A 21,696-nucleotide genomic window follows, 5' to 3' on the forward strand; every position below is an offset into this window, starting at 1 on the left:
TTAGGAGCTTGCTCCATATTTCAGCTGTTATATTTTATTATCATGAGCAATTATAAGTTAGAGGAAATTCTGAGCCTCCCAGAAGGACAAGGTAACCTTAAGGCATCTATTGAATTGCTTGAAAAGGCAAAGAAAATCATTAAATTTCTGGATGACATATATAAATGAGCTTCACATTTCATTGTATATAAGCTTTTATGTGTAATAATGTCTCCCCCACCAAAGAAAATGCATATTTGCAAAATACTTGAAAACAGAAATTTAAACCAATTATTAATTCACAACTTTTGGCGAGATGCGGATAGAAATGTAGATAAAGTTGTGTCTTCACATAATGCATTTAATGCTGAGGGAGGTGGCCTGTTGAGTCTAATCATTTAAGTCAATTAATCATATGAGATCTAGTTGATTGATGAACTGAACAGTATTAATTGAAACCAAAATTATAAGGACAGTTCTCTGAATGGAGAGATATAGAAAGTGGAATTCCCCAAGTATCTTATACCCACCAAGCAACAGAGATCTCTTACCTGTTCCCATCCAGCAAGGTGTAGGGATGAACCTTGAGGGTGATGTGAAGGAAGATGGGGCACATGTGCCAATTTGCTTGGGCAAAATCTATAGTTTAAAGATATTTAGAATTTTTAGATATTTAGAGCCGGTGTGGTGTAGTGGTTAATCTGGGTAGTGGTAGTCTCGTAATCTGGGGAACCGGGTTCGCGTCTCCGCTCCTCCACATGCAGCTGCTGGGTGACCTTGGGCTAGTCATACTTCTTTGAAGTCTCTCAGCCCCACTCACCTCACAGAATGTTTGTTGTGGGGGAAGAAGGGAAAGGAGAATGTTAGCCGCTTTGAGACTCCTTAAAGGGAGTGAAAGGCGGGATATCAAATCCAAACTCTTCTTCTTCTTCTTCTTCTTCTTACTGACTCCTATGTGGAAAGGGAAGGGCTTGCTTACAACCCTTTGATAACACTCCCACCCACCGCCAGTGCATCTTACGGAGATAAGGTTGAAATGAAAGAGCAAGATTCTACTTTGGGAGGAAAACAAGTCTTATCGCTGTTGTTCCCAAGTCATAAATTTATCCAAAAAATGAGCATCAATGTTCTGTTTGGAGTCAAAGTTTCTCTTCAGGAAACTGATAAAGAGACCTTTTCTTTCAATTCTGCAAAATTATTGCTGCAGCTCTTTCTACTTTTGTTGGCGACAGGATGTCAGCTATTCTCTCACACGTTATGAGCAAGGTAGGACAGAAAGCATACAAGTGTTCCTTCAAATTTAATTCCACCCATCTCATTTGTTTTCGTGAGTCTCTAACAGCCACCAGAGTCTGCCTCTCCCCCAACCCTACCCATCAGCTGGATTCCCTGGACAACACATTTAAGGGACTGAATTATATTTTAGTGGTGCCACTAAGTTAGCAAACATATGCGAGGAAAGCTGGTATAAAGGATGCTCTTGTATGTTAAGCCAGCGTACAGTTAAACCAGACTGAAAACCTGTCCAGTAGTGGAGCTAACTGCTGCTAGGCTGCGTAAACCTGGCAGAGAGAACAAGCCTTTAAAATAGGGTTCTATGTCAGATTGTAAGGTTGCATGACTGAGCTGAATGGGTTAAGGATTCAGCATAACCCCACACCCTCTTCTCCCACCTCTGCCACACCCCAGAACCCCCCTTTTTTGGTACTAACAATGAAGGAACAGGTTACCCAAACCTGACTGTGCAGCCACCTGAACCAGGCCCCCAAAATTCCCAAATTCCTTCTTCAAGGATCCATTAGCTAAAATGCATTAGCTTGAGCTGTATAACACAAACCAGCTGTATAAACAAAGCCTTGTCCTTTATCAGTCCATGAAGGCTTAATGGATGGCTTTGTCAGTTCCAAGTGGAGACGGGATGGCAGATCTGGGGCTTACCGTATTTTTCGCTCTATAACACGCACCTGACCATAACACGCACATCGTTTTTAGAGGAGGAAAACAAGGGAAAAAACATTCTGAATGAAACAGTGGATGTATCATTTTTGTGCTTCATGCTGTGGCCACAGACATGTGATCTGATGGTGAATTTGGGGTGACCCAATGCAAAAATCCTGAGAATTCCTGTGGATCCATGCTTTGTAACCACGTTTTTGCACCATTGCAGCCCCAGGCAACAGTGGGTGCGTGATTTTTCTGGTGCAGGCTGTAGCCATGGACATGCTATGTGATCTGATGGTGAATTTGGGGTGACCGAATGCAAAGATCCTGAGGATCCCTGTGGATCCATGCTTTGTAACCACATTTTTGCACCATTGCAGCCCCAGGCAACAGTGGGTGCGTGATTTTTTTGGTGCAGGCTGTAGCCATGGACATGCTATGTGATCTGATGGTGAATTTGGGGTGACCCAATGCAAAAATCCTGAGAATTCCTGTGGATCCATGCTTTGTAACCACGTTTTTGCACCATTGCAGCCCCAGGCAACAGTGGGTGCGTGATTTTTCTGGTGCAGGCTGTAGCCATGGACATGCTATGTGATCTGATGGTGAATTTGGGGTGACCGAATGCAAAGATCCTGAGGATCCCTGTGGATCCATGCTTTGTAACCACGTTTTTGCACCATTGCAGCCCCAGGCAACAGTGGGTGCGTGATTTTTCTGGTGCAGGCTGTAGCCATGGACATGCTATGTGATCTGATGGTGAATTTGGGGTGACCGAATGCAAAGATCCTGAGGATCCCTGTGGATCCATGCTTTGTAACCACATTTTTGCACCATTGCAGCCCCAGGCAACAGTGGGTGCGTGATTTTTCTGGTGCAGGCTGTAGCCATGGACATGCTATGTGATCTGATGGTGAATTTGGGGTGACCCAATGCAAAGATCCTGAGGATCCCTGTGGATCCATGCTTTGTAACCACATTTTTGCACCATTGCAGCCCCAGGCAACAGTGGGTGCGTGGTTTTTTTGGTGCAGGCTGTAGCCATGGACATGCTATGTGATCTGATGGTGAATTTGGGGTGACCCAATGCAAAGATCCTGAGGATCCATGTTTTGTAACCACATTTTAAATGGAGAGCGAAGGAAAAACAAAGAAGGGACAAGAGGTGGTGTGCAGAGAAGCAGCTGGCTAAGAATGCAGGAGAGGGATTTAACGGGAGGGAGAAAAGAAAGGCAAACGTTTCCCCCCACCCCAGCCATTTCTTTCTTTCTTTCTTTCTTTCTTTCTTTCTTTCTTTCTTTCTCTCTCTCTCTCTCTCTCTCCCTCCCTCCCTCCCTCCCACCCTCTCTCTCTCTCCCTCTCCCCCAGCAGCACCGGAGCACAGAGAGGAAATAGAAGGAACACAGTCTGCTTTCCTCTCTGCTTGCCTGGAGGGGAGGGGCTTTCCCTGCTCTTTGTTCCGTTTCAGCAAACACAGCAAGGAAACAGAGGCGGGTGGGCAGTAAGACCCTGAGGCAGAATGCAGGAAAGCCGCAGCTTCCTCTTTTCAGATTTCCCTTCTCCGTGAAGCGCGATTTGATTTTTGCCTGATTTTTCGGCTCCAGGGACCACACATTCGCTCAATAACACGCACACACATTTCCCCTTCCTTTTTAGGAGAAAAAATCTGCGTGTTATAGAGGGAAAAATACGGTATCTTATAGGTTGTAAATATCCTGACCACGCTGACGCACAGACCTTGCAAGACAGGCCTGTCAGCCCCCGCACCCGGGGACGGCGCCAGGAGTACTCCTATAGTGGGTGACCTTCTTCCCCCAAGATAAGAGTACAGGAACAGGAATATCTGTTCATGCTCAATGAGCATTGAGCTGCACAGTCAGGTTTGGGTAACCTGTTCCTTCAACCTCAGCTCAGCCAGCTTCAGTTTGGTAGGCTGAGCCCAAGCTGAGCCAGGATGAGCATATTTTGGGGGTCTGAGCCAGGGTTGGGGACTCAGTGCTGGCTGAGCTGGGAATCAGTTGTCTGAGCCAGAGTTCTGCTGCATCCTAAGCAGCTCATCCTGGTGCATCTTGCCATAGGATTGCTGCCTTTATTACACTATGTTAAAAATGACATTTGGATGAAGGAATTTGCACAGCCTGCCATTACGCTCCCCAATCAATCATTTCATGTACTGTTCCCACACTTCCTTTTTGTCAGAAACTTTGATCACAGTTCTTAGCAATGCAATTTTGCCCACTAATCTCCCAGTCTCCTGTAATTTTCTTGATTTTACTCTCTGTCCCCTTGACCCTGTAAAATCTCATTTCATATGACCTGTGCTGTGAATACTTAGATAAAATAATGACCTAATCTAAACGGAATATGTATTTCTGTCACCTTGTATTGTCATTCCAATGGCGTTACAAGTCTACCAGTGGACACAAAATAGAACATATCTGATTATTTCCATCTTCAATTTAAATCTGAGATGAGTAACTTGATTTGTGCATATCAAGAGTAACATGACCTTCTTAGAGCAATGGACAAGCTTACTAGCATTATTTATCAGTGTGTTCCCCCCCCTCCCAAGCCTCTCTTCTGCTGCTCTCTAGCTAAACCTAGCCTCCAGATTATTAAATTAGCAGAAGAGAATGTTCCCTGATGTTTCCATTTTGAAATTGAGAAGGCATAAATTCAATGGTGTTCAGGACTCTGACAAGCTTTCTCTTCTAACTAGCATCCTCATACGATTCCAAATCTCTCGTGCTGAACCATCAGCAGTGTAATATGTTATCATTTTTGCACCCAATTGTTTGCATTCTTACACTGTTTTATTGAAGGGTAGATAAGGGTTGTCATTCATTTAGGGTAGGCAAACCTATTTTCCTACCCCCCCAGCTGGGGACCAGAAAGGAGGAGCTGGGTGTCTGGAAGGGACCCACTTTGGCCCAGGCCATTCTGGTGAGCCCCCACTCACAACCTGGGTATAATGCTACTGGCCTTAGTCCCTTGAGATGGAGCCAAGGCCTTGGGGCATCCTTGCCTCAGGCCTCTATGGATTTTTCCCAAATCCATTCCCTGCCAACTCCTGAAGCTGCAATAGAACTTGACACAGGGACAATTCCAGCAGAATTATGCATGCCGCTTTGAGGAAGGCAAAAACCTTACCACGTGTTTGACAGTTATCATGGTTTAAAAAAATTATCCATCCCTGTGAACCAGCAGCTGTCCATTGCCCACTGCAAGGATGTTTCTAACAAAGGAAGGAGGAAGGGAAGTCACAGAAAAACTGAGGCTGCACCGTGGCTTCGCTTGAAATTTATGTATGCCCACAGAACAGTCTAGAGGAGGTGAGTTACAGACCTGGGCACCACCCCGTCACCTGTTGCTGGTACAGCCAGTTCATGATGCAGCAATACTGATCCTGCAGCTCTCATTGTCTTCCTCCTGTCTGTCACACTGGCAGCACAACATAGCCCACCATGGAGGGTGGCGAGTAGAGTTGTGTTTTATTCCGTAGCATCTCTGATGGTAATCCTTTCATATTAACCCATGTCAAACGCAGTAAGTAAAAACTGTACCCACAAGAAAAATGTTTTGTTAGCTTTACAGCTATGCAACTCATGCAGTGCAGCAGAACCATGGGGACCCATTTGTGAAACAATCAGAGGTGAAAACATTTATTGGAAACTGGCTAAAATTAAAGTAAGTGGACAGATTTATCATGGAAACCTGCTGATTAGGGTGGGGAAACTGGGACTTTGTCTCATATTCTCACAGATGCTTATACAGTGGTACCTTGGGTTACAAACACCTTGGGTTACAAACACTTTGGGTTAGTAGTACCTTGGGTTAAGAACTTTACCTCAGGATGAGAACAGAAATTGTGTGTTGGCGGCGCAGCGACAGCAGGAGGCCCCATTAGCGAAAGTGGTACCTCAGGTTAAGAACGGTTTCAGGTTAAGAACGGACCTCTGGAACGAATTAAGTTCGTAACCAGAGGTACCACTCTAGTATCATATCAAGTTAGAATAGCCTGAATTCAGATGAGGGATTCTTTAAATTTGGCAGCTATGATTCAACCGAATGTGAATGAAACAACCAGGACTTTGCGTTCGAAAAGTGCAAACCTGACCACACAAATCCCCAGTTTTGCTCCCACAAGATAGAGTGACAGCCACAAACTTGGATGACTTTAAAAGAGAAGCATGGAAAATCATGGAGTATAGGCCTATCCATGGTTACTAGCCCTGGGGTTATACTCTGCTTCCACTGTTGTGGACAGTATGTACACCACATGACCATTTTCACAAGCAACCGTAAATTGCCCAATTTGCAGAAATATCATATCATCATATGATAAAAGATGCCCTCTGGTGTGACTTAGTTGACCTCCCATGGCAGCTATGGTTGAGAGCAATGAAGAAATAAGTGAGATGCATTTCTGAACTGACAAAAGCGATCCTGCCGCTAAAAACACCCCCAGTGTGTTTTGTTCTCCTTCTTGGATCAGAAGAACTTAGAATGACCCTATTCTGGTCTTTCCTGCTGTACTGTACAGAAAATGATCAAAGTTCTGTGTACACTGAGCTAATTTGTCACAGTCTTGCAAACGTCCAACTTTGCAATGAACTAAGACAGCCATTACAAAGCAAAGCTCTGCCGAGATGTCAGACACCAAATCCCTCTGAAGACCATTAAAAACAAGAACCTCTTTTCTCCTGATAGGATTAACTGTCTGTTTTGCTCACAATGGGAAGCATGAACTCTAGCCATCCATTTTGAATTCCATGCTGAATCCTTGTGGAAAGGTAAAAGCTCAGACGGCACCCGAGAAAAAACCCTTGTCAGCTACCATTTGTATAATTTCTCTGCTAAGAGACAGCTGCTGTATCTTCTTAAGGACTGGGGAAGGAGCATCTCCACACACACAGCCCGCAGGAGATTTGAAACTTTGATTGAGGACTCATTGTGACAGCAGATGGTGCTATAGAGCTGAAATGGGAACTCTATGAAATTTTCCATTGTGAGCTTTACAACGGTTGTTTTCAGAGCATTTTCAGAGAGTTTTCTTCTAGCTGTGTAGATGCAGCCAGAACATGTAACCATGCAGAGGAGGGGGAGAACTTTGGGAACTTTGCCACCCCCCCACCTCACAGCCCCAAATCACCCTGGCCAGTCAAACACGACCAGGGGAAACCAAGAGATGTCACAACGCAACTCAAAGCTCAGGCCCCAATTAAGCTTGCCATTTTTTGACTCATTGACCATGCTGGCATCCTCTTGACCCTTATGGTATTTTTTTCCTGATCTGTGGTACACACGGCTGTTGAGCTTCCAATATTTTTTATTCCAACAACTTACAAGCATTTTGGAGTGAGTTGACTCTCTTGACATTGCCTTTTAACTTCCTTTTAACCAATCCCCTTATTTGTTTTTTTTAAAAGATATTTATTGAGATTTTACCAACAAAGAAAATTACAATATAAGAAAAGAAAAATAAAAAAGACAATGAAAAAAGATACAAAAATACAGAAAAAAATACAAAATATATAAAACATAAAAAACAATTAAAAGCAAATCAAACTTTTCATGTCTTATATTTCAATTACTTGTTTCCTGACCTCCTCACACCTCCCTTTTTTGTATTCCAGTTCACATAGTTAATTCAGCAAATCCTTTCCCTCTTTGTTTTTATCCTAATTATAAATCTTGACATGTTAAACATCATATTTTCATCTAATTATCAATCCTTTGATATATTCTTTTAATTTTGTTACTAAAACTATCTCATTTCAATCCTGCATCATATTAACATTCATTAATTTTACAGTGTTTCTGCAGATAGTCTTTAAATTTCTTCCAATTTTCTTCCACCAACTCTTCTCCCTGGTCGCGGATTCTGCCAGTCATTTCCGCCAATTCCATATAGTCTATCACTTTCATCTGCCATTCTTCCAAGGTGGATAGATCTTGTGTCTTCCAATACTTCGCGATGAGTATTCTTGCTGCTGTTGTTGCATACATAAAGAAAGTTCTGTCCTTCTTTGGCACCAATTGGCCGACCATGCCCAGGAGAAAGGCCTCTGGTTTCTTCAGGAAGGTATATTTAAATACCTTTTTCATTTCATTATAGATCATTTCCCAGAAAGCCTTAATCTTTGGGCACGTCCACCAAAGGTGAAAGAATGTACCTTCGTTTTCTTTACACTTCCAACACTTATTATTGGGCAAATGGTATATTTTAGCGAGCTTGACTAGTGTCATGTACCACCTGTATATCATTTTCGTAATATTCTCTCACCAATCCCCTTATTTGGAGGACGTTTCCAATGATAATTATTATTGGAAACTTCCTACAAATAATGATGATGACTTTGAAACAGTCTCACCACTTTGCCTATTGGTAGGCCCAGCTCCACTTCTCACTGTCAGAATTTCCAAAATTAATTTTGAGCTCCCTGCTTGCGAGAATGACTAAAAAGAAGAAGAGTTTGAATTTGACATCCCGCTTTATCACTACCCTAAGGAGTCTCAAAGCGGCTAACAATCTCCTTTCTCTTCCTCCCCCACAACAAACACTCTGTGAGGTGAGTGGGGCTGAGAGACTTCAGAGAAGTGTGACTAGCCCAAGGTCACCCAGCAGCTGCATGTGGAGGAGCAGAGACGCGAACCTGGTTCACCAGATTACAAGTCTACCGCTCTTAACCACTACACCACACTGGCCAGGGGTGGGGGAGCTTCACCAAGGCTAACAGAATGTCTCCAGTAGAAGGCAGCTCTACACATCCATCCAACCATCCTTACAGGCAAGCCTGACATACAACCATCTTCTCATGCTATTTTCTTTATACCATGAGTTTTGCTTACATGGTCAGATGTCCAAATACCTGCCATCAGTCTTGGGATTAGTATCAGTCTATGCATTTTTATTCTTTATGAAATTAGACACTAGTCCAAAATGATACATCATCTTGCCACAGGCATAATAAATACTTATCTCTGTATAAGCTTTTCAAGGCACTGTTGTTCTCCTGCTAAGCGTTTCTCCTTCTTTTAGAAATTGCTTTCCTTAGCAAAAAGAAAAAGAGGCAAATGTAAAGCTGCAGAAAATATATTTCTTGAGGGTATTTTAAAATGAATGGATTAGCTTCTGGTCATTGTTCTTTTTGTGTGCTATTTTTAAAGGAAAAATAAGCAATGTTAAGTGTGCTGTAGAAGGGATGAAAATAAACTCCTAAATTCCGAAAAGGAGTTTCTCTTATTTCAGAGGGTATCTCTGTTTTAGTGTTTCTACCCATTGCCTTACTCCTTTCTTCTTTTCTTCCTCCTTTTCCCCATCCCATCTCTCATTCTTGTACATCTCAAATAAGGGTGGAAGGTTCTATCAATTTTAATTATATTAGTTTCTCATTTTTCCAATCCTAAATCCAGTTCTTCACATTTTGCAACCATCTGCAAAATGCAATTTTCACCTTGTTACATTAGCATACCTTCCAACATGTTGAGTCTCAAAACTGGGATGCACATGGGTCACATGACCCATGCAAGATCACAGAGCCCTGAAGATGTGCTTTGGGGGGGACATTCTCTCACAGCACCCCTCTCATTCTCTCACAGCCCCCTGCTGAAAAAGTTTGCTGACCCCTGCATGATTAGACAATAGTCCACCCACCCCAATGTCAAGGCTTTCTATACTCCCCCTCCACACCTCTCTGTCCTTCATCTAGGAATCGAAGATGCATTCTAGCCAGATAACATCACTCGGAAAGATCCCACAGCTGTTCACTGAGAGTCGTGACCTGGGGAGAGTCCTAAGAACCAGACAGAAATGCTTTGAGGGCCTCATTCTGCTCACAGATTGGAGGTTACACACTCCTCCATTAGCATGTATTAATGTGTTATACTTGTGGGAAGCAGATGACTTGGGGTGTGATGTTATGTACACAGTGAGGAAGCCTCACTGAACTCTGTGGATATTACTTCTGAGTCAACATGTCTACGATAGCACTTTTAGTTTTTCCTTTAAAAGATTTCTGACAGAAATAATTTGTTAATCTTCACTATAGCACAATGAAGCATTGTGTATAGCACTATAGACAATGAAGGCATCTAGGAAACCTGGTAGGCAAAGTGCTCGTTTGTCATGTGCTGAATTGGATTCCAAGCCCTTCCTCGGTCATCACTGGTTGGTCATGCATTAATGATAACCCCAACCCACAAAGAATTCAGGACACAAATTGGTATCATCAGCAGAACAGTTCGCAGAGATTCTAAGACAAGTGGTGTCTGAAGCAATGCAATGCATCATTCAGAAAAGACAGAGACGTTTTAATGGAAGAGCCATTATACAATGGTGCGTGGAGTTTTGCTGTAATTGCATATTATGGCAGGTCAATTATTCATTAACATATATTGGCCTAAAGCATATATATTGCCATCACTGCCATGCTGTCCCTCTTTTTCATATGGTGTTCAGAAACCTAGAATGCAACACAAGGAGGATTTAAACAGTTCAGTTTAAAGTGTTGATCTTATCCTGACAACTGTGCTGTGCTTCAAACAGGGCCACAAAATGCAGAGCTACTTAACTTCAGGACTAGCAAAATCCTCTACTTTATCTTATTGCCCTCCTGGTATATATGGAGTTCAATATTTGTATGGGACCATTTGGGGCTGCAACAAAATGTTGCAGCACAGAATGCTTCTGTTCAGGATTTGAGCCATTTTAGTCCCCTGCTGATTTCTGATTCTGCCCACCAACAGATGATCAGCATTCCATGGCTAGATAGGTTGCTGAAATCAAACTGGACTGTTGTTTTTTGGCTCTTCCCTTCTTATGCCCTGCCCCAATATTTTATTTTATTTATTTATTTATTTATTTATTTATTTATTTATTTAGCATATTCTGTACCATCTTTAAAGGTAAAAAGCTTCTCATTTTGTACTGTGCAAATGAAAGTGAATTATTTTCCAAGTGGCCTCTCCAGTCACAGTGATTTGGGGAAAGGTTTAAAATTTGAGTTTGTTTTTCATGGTGTTCTATGCTGTTTTTCTCCCACTACTGCTCTTTCTCCTGTGCAAGTCAATTGAGGAGGAGGAAAAATACCTCCAAAATATCTGTAGTGGGGAGAAGAAGCCCCACCCCACGACTCTTGAGGTATTGGGTCCTTGCTAGCAGAATGGCATGTTCCACATCCCAGTCTTTCCCAGATATCTATAGCTTAAATGCTCCCTATGAATCCTATTATATCTACCCTGCCTCAGAATGGTAATGTCTGTTGTTGCCAAAGAACTACTACAGCTATCATTCTGAAATTTAGCAGTTTTCATGCCCTCACATGGAGACAACTACAAATACACATTGTAAACTGTCTGGCAGAAAATAAATCAGAATAAGAATGTGTGGAAGCATCGGCCTATAGTTTGGAGAGCTTATTCAACTCTGGAGATACTCAAATGCCTTCAAATTTCATTCACTTCTGTGAAAAGGAGAAAAATGTCACCATTTTTAGATTTCCTTTTACAGTGAAGGGTTTGTATGTGGAGGAGGGAGATTTATGTTAAACTTACCTAATTTGGTCCTGAATAATGAGACAAACTGGAAAGAAACAAAGCAGCTCCAAAACACAATGAGCTCCCTCCCAAAGCCCACAGACACAAGTCAAATTTTGTGACTGGTACACATCCCTTATACAGACAAAGGGAAATACCTTTACTGATTCGTACAGGTTTTATCTAGTACTGAATCCTCACTGCAAACTGCTAAGACAGCAGTCCTTGTGAATCAAAGCTCACATAGAAGGATGAACATTTACATAAAACTTGGAGACCGAAAGACCCTCAGACTATCTGAGGCTTCTTTCGGACACTGGATATTTTTGGCATCAGTACTATTGTTTTGAATATATATATAAAGCACTGACCTAGATCTTTTGGCATAATTTTTCAGCTTCTAATACCGATAATATTGCTTTTAGACAGTGTTTCAGGGTTCCTTTTGAGATGAGTTCTTCAAAGCTGTAGCTTAATCCAGCCTTTATTAGCTTTTGTAAAGTGATTATGGGCGGGGGGAGAGGGAGAGTTGGATGTGAGTTCTTAAAAGAAATAAGCATTCTGTTAGCAATAACTACACTGTTCCACTTCCAAAGTATTTGCAGGAATTCTCCTTCCTGGGTCTGGGCATTCAGTTATGTGGGTGGTAGTCAGCTGTGTTTTACTCAGCATAGACCTATTGAAATTGTTGATTTTCACCTTTGCTATCTTGAAAAAACCATTGTTGTTTTTTAAATATATATAGGAAAGAAATCACAAATAATTTTAAGGGGCAATACAATGTCTTGAGGTGATGGGAAATGGTCCTCCACATATCTCTAGATTATCTGATTTGGGAAATATGAAGTAATTAGGAGAGAAGCCAAGTTTCAATAAGTTTAAAGGTATTTCTTGTGTGTGTGGAACAGAAATTAATTTGAGGAGCAATCAAATTTGCCTGCAGAAAAAAATCAAATCTATGCCATTTTGCACACATGACAGTTGCACATCTAAAAAGTAGTGACTAAGTGGATGTAGTGACATAGAATCTCTGTGCACATTCAAACTGCTCTGGGATCAAAGCTAGAGAAATATTCGCAGTACAGATTCTGCAGGGTTTAAATATGCTAATATTTGCTAAGATCTAAGGAGAAACAGCCATCCAGCTGTGTCAGACGTGAGACCTAGAATCATTTTTTGGTCTCATCCATCAAAAAATGGCTGCACATGTGAGGGGAGCAATTCAGACTCCACACAAAATATGTTCTAAAAACTTCTACATGAGTTTGTGGTCAGGGCATCCAAACCTTTCTTTAAATTGCCTTGCATGTTCCTAAATGCAGTGTTTTGCTTTGATTCAACACCACTTATGCTGGATTGAGAAAGGAAGTATGCCTGGTTGCTGATAGCATTCACATTTGATTGCTCAACCGCAATCTAAAGAGAAAAGTCTATAGGCTTTGCAGATACTCAGCTATACTGAACATGGAGCAATTGTTTGTGCAATTTTTCTGAACTGCTTCCAAATGTAAATCCTTTCAGTTTGCAGATGGAATTCTATTTACATCCTATTCAACAACTCTTATCTGTTCAGTGTAAACAACATGAAATGAGTTCTACTGTTCTGAACTTGAAATACCTATAGCTAGAAGAATATAGGTGAGTTAAATCTGTTGCAGAAATAGACTTGCGGCACCTTAAAAACACATTAATTGTGGCATTGCGAGCTTTTGTGCGCATCAAAAGAAAGAGACCCTATGCGTTTTCAATATGGATAGGGACAACTATACTGAATCAGACCCGTGTAGTCTGGCAACACACTTCTCAAGTGGCTAGTCACATGATTCTAGGAAGGTCACATGCAGGTATTAAAGACAGAATACTGTCCCTGAAGATGGAGGTTTCATAGAGCCAGTGCTTGTTGGTAAAAACTGACATGTCACTGATCAACTTGACAAAACTGCAATGGATGCCAGCACAAAATGGCTACCATAGGCAAAAAACTAGTGACAGCACATTGTACATTACAACAAAGCAATGGCCATAGTTATCGATAAACTTATCAACCATGAATTTTGTCCAATCTTTTTAAGCTGTCTCAGATACTGCACATCACTACATCTTGCGATAGCAAATTTGATTTATCTTTCTGCATAAACGGGAGCCATTTTTGTTGTTATAGAAAGAGGCTTTAAAGAAACTATTGTTAGCATTACTATTACTAAATGCACATGCGGCTCAATGGCTGAAGTGGCTTCTAAGTGGTTTACAAGTAAAGGAAAGAAACTTATGGGGTTTTTAAAAAATGGATTTACAAAGGAACTGGCAGTCTCAACCTGCCTAGTCTTAATGATATAACTTAAAACAATACCTGGACTAGCCAGTTCTGGTCTTATGACATGTAAAATAATGGAGCCCACAGTGAAGGGCGATATGGGATAGAGTGGTGATAATGTAATTTGAAACCATTTAAATTGGAGGAAGAGCATACCTGGCTAACCTCCTTGACATTTTGAGGAGGTTATGGATAAGAGTGATAATGACAGTTCACATGATGTAATTTATTTGAATTGTCAGAAAGCTATTAATAAAGTTCTACACGAAGGGAGCCTGCATAATTCACTGGATAAACCTCAGGGACTGAGAACAATTCACAGAGATGGATAGCGTGCTTTGGCTTGGAAGTATTCGGATGGGCAGGTTTTGCAGCGAGATGTTTGGTGGGGGCCGGGATTATGCTGTTGGTTCCTTTCTTCCTCTAATAGCAAAGGTCTGTGCTTAGGAAACACATGCTGGAGGCAGGAGGCAGTGTTGTTATAAATAGCCCTGCCACAGGCAAGATTCCCTCATAGTCCCAAGGAGCAAGGGCATCTAATTGTTGGCAAACGTCTATCCTACCGTTCTTCCAATGAGCTCAAGTTGGTGCACAGCCCCCCCCCCCCGCCCATTTTTTATCCTCACATTGAGGCACATTAAGCTAAGAGATAGTGACAGGCCCAAGGTCACCCAGTCAGGTTCATGCCTGGGTGGGTGTTTGTAGCCTGTTTTCCCAGGGCCTAGCATGACACTCTAAGCGCTGCACCACACTGCCTTTTATGAAAGACAATGGGGAACTGCAACAAAATGGTGCAGTGCAGAGTTCTGCAGTTCCGGATTTCAGCTACACTATTCCACTCTCCCCTATCCAGTTTTCCATGCTAATACCTCCCTCATGTGTGTTCCTGGCACTGTTTGGCTACATAAGCAAAGGCCCTCCTAGCCTGCACATCAGAAACAGAAATAAAGATTGTTTCACACTGGGGGTGGGGGTGGGGGTGGGATTTGGGGTTTCTGTCCCAGTCACCAAAATGTCTCGGGTCCTTTCCATAAAAGTTAGAAAGTGTGTTTGTGAACACATGGAAATCTTCTGCATGAGAAATATTCTGCTTGATTGTGGTTCCTACACATAAGATTATTACATGCTTATCAACACACTTTGAGAGCCATTGTGGTGTAGTGGTTAAGAGCGGTAGTCTCGTAATCTGGGGAACCGGGTTCGCGTCTCCACTCCTCCACATGCAGCTGCTGGGTGACCTTGGGCCAGTCACACTTCTTTGAAGTCTCTCAGCCCCACTCACCTCACAGAGTGTTTGTTGTGGGGGAGGAAGGGAAAGGATAATGTTAGTCACTTTGAGACTCCTTAAAGGGAGTGAAAGGAGGGATATCAAATCCAAACTCTTCTTCTTCTTTTCTACTTCACCCTTTGTGTTGTTTGCAGCTTCTAACATTTGTGCATATGCAACAAACACCTTTCTACAGTGTGAACTGATTTTTACTTTGGTTGCAGATAAATGTTACAGTAGCCAAAAGCAAAAAAGAAACCTTGAGCTTTTATAGATGTGAGAGATTTTGTGTACTGACAAATGAAACAAGGGAACTTCGGAACAGGCGTTTGATTCATACTTATTTTATCCAAACAGAACGCTGTTCATTCCTAATTTGCTTTTTATTACATATAACATATGCATTTGGGGTTACATAATATTCAATTTTATTATTAGTTACACCCTGGAAATTCCTATGTGCCCCAGATGAATTCAGGGTGTTTGGTCGTTTGCGTCAGAAACACAACATTTGCATTAGAAAGCTATTAGAAACTTTTATACCAGAAGCTGTGATGAATTTCCCTCACAGTATATGATATTTCACACACTTTGGGGCATAAACAATACACAAGAGATTTCTTTAGATACATAGTCAACAAGGGACCTGTGGGTTTACTAGTAAGTTACAGCCAACCAAGAAATCTGAATGTATAATCTAGTTCTTCCATCACTAGATGGATTTGCAGAGCAGTTTAGGGGACAAAGAATAGATTAATAACACAAAGGTTATTAATGAAACAGGGATGCAGTGAACTGGATGGGAAAGCGATTGTGCAGCTGCTGCTATTGCAATAGTTGCTTAATTGACAAGCCTCATTCTGGGCCAAATTAAGCCCTTTGATGCATTTGCCTGGTGGTGCATGGGCCAATGAGAAGCAAACGGCGACAGAGTTCTGCACACCTCATGATCCCTGCATAGGCCCATGGGAGAAAACTTTCCCATGGGTCACCACAGGACGAGGAAGGTGTAGAAACCTTTATAAGGCTTCCCCCTTTGGGGAAGCTGGCTGAAAGGTGTTGGGGGCATGGCTGGGGCAAGACAAGGCTACGTTTCTGAGCACAATTCAAAGTGTTGGTGCTGACCTTTAAAGCCCTAAACGGCCTCGGTCCAGTATATCTGAAGGAGCGTCTCCACACCCATCGTTCTGCCCGGACACTAAGGTCCAGCACCGAGGGTCTTCTGGTGGTTCCCTCACTGTGAGAAGCCAAGTTACAGGGAACCAGGCAGAGGGTCTTCTCGGTAGTGGCGCCCTCCCAGTGGAATGCCCTCCCACCAGATGTCAAAGAGAACAACAACTACCGGACTTTTAGAAGACATCTGAAGGCAGCCCTGTTTAGGGAGGCTTTTAATGTTTGATGTAGTACAGTATTTTAATATTGTTTTTGGAAGCCGCCCAGAGTGGCTGGGGAAGCCCAGCCAGATGGGCGGGGTGTAAATAAATTATTATTATTATTATTATTATTATTATTATTATTCAGTTTGGTCACCCGACCTGGCAATCCAGCATAGAACATAGAATCGTAGAAACATAGAATTGTAGAATTGGAAGGGATCCCAAGTCCAACCCCCTGCTATGCAGAAATTTCAGCTAAAGCATCCATGGGAGATGACCATCCAACCTCTGTTTAAAAGCCTCCAAGGCTTATGTTTCCTCTGCTAGGCTTGGACAGAGCAGCAACAGCCTTACTGCTGAATGGGGATTGAATCTGCTGTAACTTCACACCGGCTTAACTTACATCAAGTTGCTTTACACCAGCTTCTTGTGCCTAAGATTGCTACATTTTGGGACACTTTTGTTGGGGAGCATTTTTTAGAAAAGCCCCAAAGTTGTTGAGTTTTTTTAAACACCCAAAGAGCGCGATTTTTCAATTGACTTGCCTGAGATCCAGGACAAAGCACCACATTTCAGAAATTCCCTCCAGATGTGAATTTCGCCTTTGAAATCCTAGTAACATCTGGGAAAATCTGGACATATGGCAGCGCTAGTCAATGGGTACCTTTGAAAGTTAGGGGCATCCATTGGATACTGAAGGAGGCCCATAAGATGGTCCTTTGCCAGAGGCCTCCTGAAACCTGGAGGAGATCCACCTGCCATCCATTCTCTTCTGATAACATTTGAACAAAGAGAACGTGGAAGGGGGTTATGGCATACAGAAGCAGCAGCTGTGTAGAACCAGTCCTATATGCATTTGAATGTTGGCTTGTGCTCAAATTATAACATGTGGGCATGCTTCTTTCCAGGCCCTCCAATCATTAAGATTATAGTGGACATGGCAAAAGTATAATAAATTTAAAGCTGGCATGCCTCCAACTGTTTCAGCACTGCAATAGCAGAATGCATTATAATTTAGATCATATCGATCCAAAACTTACAGCTAAGTAAGTACTGCTTCTGCCCTTTGATAGGCACCTTCGGTGTCCTTGCAGATGACAAGAACTTGGAAAAGAAACAAAAATGCGTGCTACAAAATACTGAAATGAGCCCACTTTATTTAAAATAAAAAAATCAACAAACTCTATAGAACTTAGTAAAAGAACATCAGTGTTTGGTCTCCTCTCCCTGTGCTTTCAATTATTACACTGATTGAAAACTGTGCCAGTAAAACAGCAGTGGTTCAGTGATGTAAGAAATCTACTAAAGATTTCTACTGAGCATTTGGTTTGGTTAAGGCCAGCCCCAAAGGTAGCAAGGAGACCTTTGGATGCGGTCCATCTTGTACGTGTTTATAAAAAACCCTTGAGCTGGCCTTGGGCGAAAATGTAACAAGACTGGTGTCAAGAAAATAAGGGTGTGTTTTTTTCCAAATCAGTGACAGGATGCATATCAGATGCAAGAAGTGGAAACTGGAAACAGATGGCTCTTTTGAGGAGAGTGGTCTACCTTGGCACTGAAATGAAATTGCATTACCAGTTGCTTTTACAGTCAGCAACTGAAAAATGAAAAAGCATATTCTATGTATATCCCAAAGAGAAGATTCTTGATGGGTCAGTGGCACAGCAATATAAACTCTAGAGCAAATGTCTAACATTCAAATGCAGTTAAAGACGCATTTGCAGAAGGTAGTTACCCATAGTTCTAACCATAAGCCAGTGGCAATCTCATTTTCTCCCCACTCTTCTTAACAAAAACAGGAATGGAATGTAAATGTCAAGAAATAGTCCTCATTAGCTAAGCTCCTTGTATACATTGTTCCAATAAGCCAATGCTCCATATTCTCGATTACCATGATATATTTCTGTTTTTCCATTGCTGGCTGATCTCCATCCTCACTGCTGCTGGGAGGCATCACACTAAATTAATAGACCTTTCTTGTCCATGTTCTGGAGGGATTGCAACATGAGGGACATATTGCTGCTTGTGGGATGGGACTGTGAGCATCCAGACTTTGGGGGCCAGAGTCCTTGCACAATTTACCCACATATTCATCCAAGCAATTCCTTTTGTCCCAGTGTTGTTGCCATTCCTTGATATTGCAAGAAATTGCATCAGACTATAATCAATAATTACATCCACAACTGTGCTGATAGACGACAAAAACTTGCCAGATTATATCTATTTACGCCTTTCACCCATTGGGTACTGCAGGACTGCAGCATTCATTATGTATCATATGGCCCACAGGCAGACATGGAGCTTCTTGGGTTGGGTCACCAAGGGAAGACACAGCCTCCTCAGCCCTAGATCAGGCCCTCCATTGTCTCTATGACCAGGTAAAGACTATAAGGACTGCACAGAATGTTCTAGGTACTGCAAGAGGTTGATGGTCTTATCATTCTGTATCAGCTCTTAGTGGTTTTTTTCTTTTAGTGTTTGGGCTTCTGACTGGTTAGCAGTTTCAAAATTCTCCCCTCCCATCCTGTCAATTTCCCTTCTTTTAAACTGAGCCCCTGTCATAGTCTGACAACTGATTCATGCATCACTTGATGTTTTGATGATTGATGACTTTCAAACATTGTAAAGAGTTTTATCTGAACTGAGCTTGAGTGACCTACACATTCCATGTTGGTTGACCATGCAGATGATCACTTGATGCCACATATACAGGAGCATGAATGTGTGCCCTAACTCATACTCTTAGGTTTTACCTCTTTCACTTGTGCCAAGAAGCCTAACATGTCCCAGTACTGGTGACATTCTGTATTCCATTGTCAGCCTTGGAGAATCCAGTAAAATCGGTTCTCGTGTCTTGCTCCACTTCATTTCTGGAACAATGTTCAGATCAGTAATAGGGCTAACTGTTACATTCTGTTGCTTGACTTATGGGAAAAGAATCTACCCTCCCTCTGAAAAGGGAGTCACCAAACCCTTATATATAGTGGGAGGGTAGAGTGGGGTTTTTCTCAGGAGGGTAGTAGGAGATGGGTGATTGACTCAATGGGTATGGTAAACCTGTTGATGACTGTTAATGACTGCAATTAGTCCTACAGAAAGAAGCAAGGGATAGTATGTAGATGATTAGCATATGTAATGAGACAGGAATCCAATATCTCTATTAAGACCAGGTCTCTCCATAGTTTTCAGTTTAGTGATAAGTTGTAATTCAGCAACTTCTCTTTCAAGTCTGTTTCTGAAATTCTTTTGTAATAAGACAGCTGCTTTGAGAGCTGTGTTGAAGGCCCTGGGAGACTGAAGCGTTCTCCTACTGGCTTCTCTGTTTTGTGATTCCTGGTGTCAGATTTATGTCCATTTATCCTTTGGTGTAGGGTTTGGCCTGTTTGTCCAATATAGAGAGCTGAAGGGCACTGCTTTGATAATACATTATGAAGTGGCAGTTGCTAAACCATAAGCATGTATTTGACATACAGCCCTGATAAAGTTATTCTTTTCTGAAAGAGAAAATTGTACATATATATATATATATATATATATATATATATATCTTAGAGGACAAAGGGAGAAAAAAAATCATCTTAATAAAATACTTGTTTCAATCATTCTTAATTTTCCTTGCTCCAGTGATATCATCCTTTACTTTCCTCTTCAGATGTTCAAATGATCAAAGCTCACAGAGTAGCATCTCTGGAGTAAGACTTAGGGATTGCTGAAATCACCACTCTTTTGGTGGTGGTGGAGAGTGCACTGCATGTATTAATGACAGCTTACCATCTGTGAAGGCTGCCTTTCAACTTTTTTTGAACAAATCCAAGGTGACAAAGTTTCCTCTTTCTGATCCACTTTTCTCCATTTTAATGAGAAACATGGGTGACTTTTCTTCTTTCCCCACTTCCTTAGATTAGATGTTTTGGATTATGCAATTATTTATAGTCATCTAAACCAACTTGGGGTCGCCTTCATTTGCCATATACCCATAAAGGTTTGCATAAAAAAGAATCCTTCAACATGCTAAAGGACCATTCTGCTCATGAATGGGGTGCTGAATGTTGCATGAATGAATATATATATACAACTTAGGTCCAAGTTATATGAAAGACTATTCCTCATACAAGTCTGCCCATATTCTGAGATCTTTGGCCCTTCTCTTGGTCTTGTCACCCTCACAGGCATGCTTGGTAGGGACATGAAAGAGGGCCTTTCCAGTGGCTGCTCCAAGATCATGGAACCACCTCCCTGGGGAAGTTCTTTTTTCTATGCTAGGGGAAGAGGGAAACTTTAGAAGGAACTCAGAAGGGCATGTTTTAAAGGTCTAACAGTCTATATTTGTGTATTTTGTTTTGCTGCATATTTTAATGTGATTTTAAATCTCAGCTAGGGGTCTCTCACCAAATTTTTGCACCCAGGAATTATTTTTTTATACTTATTTTTTTCCCTTGCCACCAATACCATTGCTTGTTTGTAGAGTCCATGCTTTGTAAGCAAAATTTCCAGGTTCAATGTCTGGTTTAGTGATTTTTTCTTCTCTCACTTTCTCATCTTTCCTGTCTGAAGTCCATGAGTAGTAGCCATTGATAGATTTAACTTTCAATTCTCTGCTGAGAGTAATTCTCCCAGTTATCTAAATTTAGTCTATTTTGCCCATTCAAAACAATTGGACTTGAAACTAATATTAAGTCCTATTGTTTTTAATGGAGCCTAGTCACAGATAATGTTTAATTGACTGGAACCATGAATTGCAAGTGTAACCTGCTCTGTCATGGAGGAGAGGACTGGACAAAGTTGCCACTCTTGCCCTTGATGCTAGTGCACAAAACTGGTATTTTTTCATAGATAAAAATAATAATGGGACAACATTGCAGAATGATAACTATCTACTTTGCTGGATGGGAGATCTCTAGAGGCTATGATTTACTCACTCCTGAATACAAAAGACAACATGCTGTCATTAGCATGTAAATGGATCTCATCTCACCTACAAGACTTTGACAATAATGTCCTTAAATCAATATAATATTTTACACAACTGTGTTCTTTTCTGGAGCATAATCTATACTACTGACAGCCTCAATCTTTTACTTCATCTGTTCCTGACCTTCCAGATAATGCTGGTTGTTATCTACCTGTATTTGTTCCAGGATGATGATAGAAACAGTGTCCCGAAGAACTGCTTCGACACTCTTGATGGGGTGAACATTGAATACCAGCTGGTGAGGCATTTTTTTGCTTGAAAATCACTGGGCTCTGTAATTTTGTCCCTGTTTTGTTCTGAAATACAAGTT

At 41.6% G+C, this 21,696-nt stretch overlaps 1 long non-coding RNA gene across 1 annotated transcript in view; it reads left to right on the forward strand.

Annotated features, from left to right (window-relative positions):
* Positions 1–21,696, forward strand: part of LOC310762512 — a 54,531-nt gene that overhangs the window by 22,642 nt on the left and 10,193 nt on the right. Inside the window, exon 4 of the long non-coding RNA XR_014548046.1 lies at positions 21,553–21,624. This is a non-coding gene — a long non-coding RNA (uncharacterized lncRNA). The remainder of the gene's footprint in view (positions 1–21,552; positions 21,625–21,696) is intronic.

Source organism: Podarcis filfolensis, assembly GCF_964270895.1.
Source record: "Podarcis filfolensis genome assembly, chromosome: 5".
In the NCBI taxonomy this organism is placed as follows: Eukaryota; Metazoa; Chordata; class Lepidosauria; order Squamata; family Lacertidae; genus Podarcis; species Podarcis filfolensis.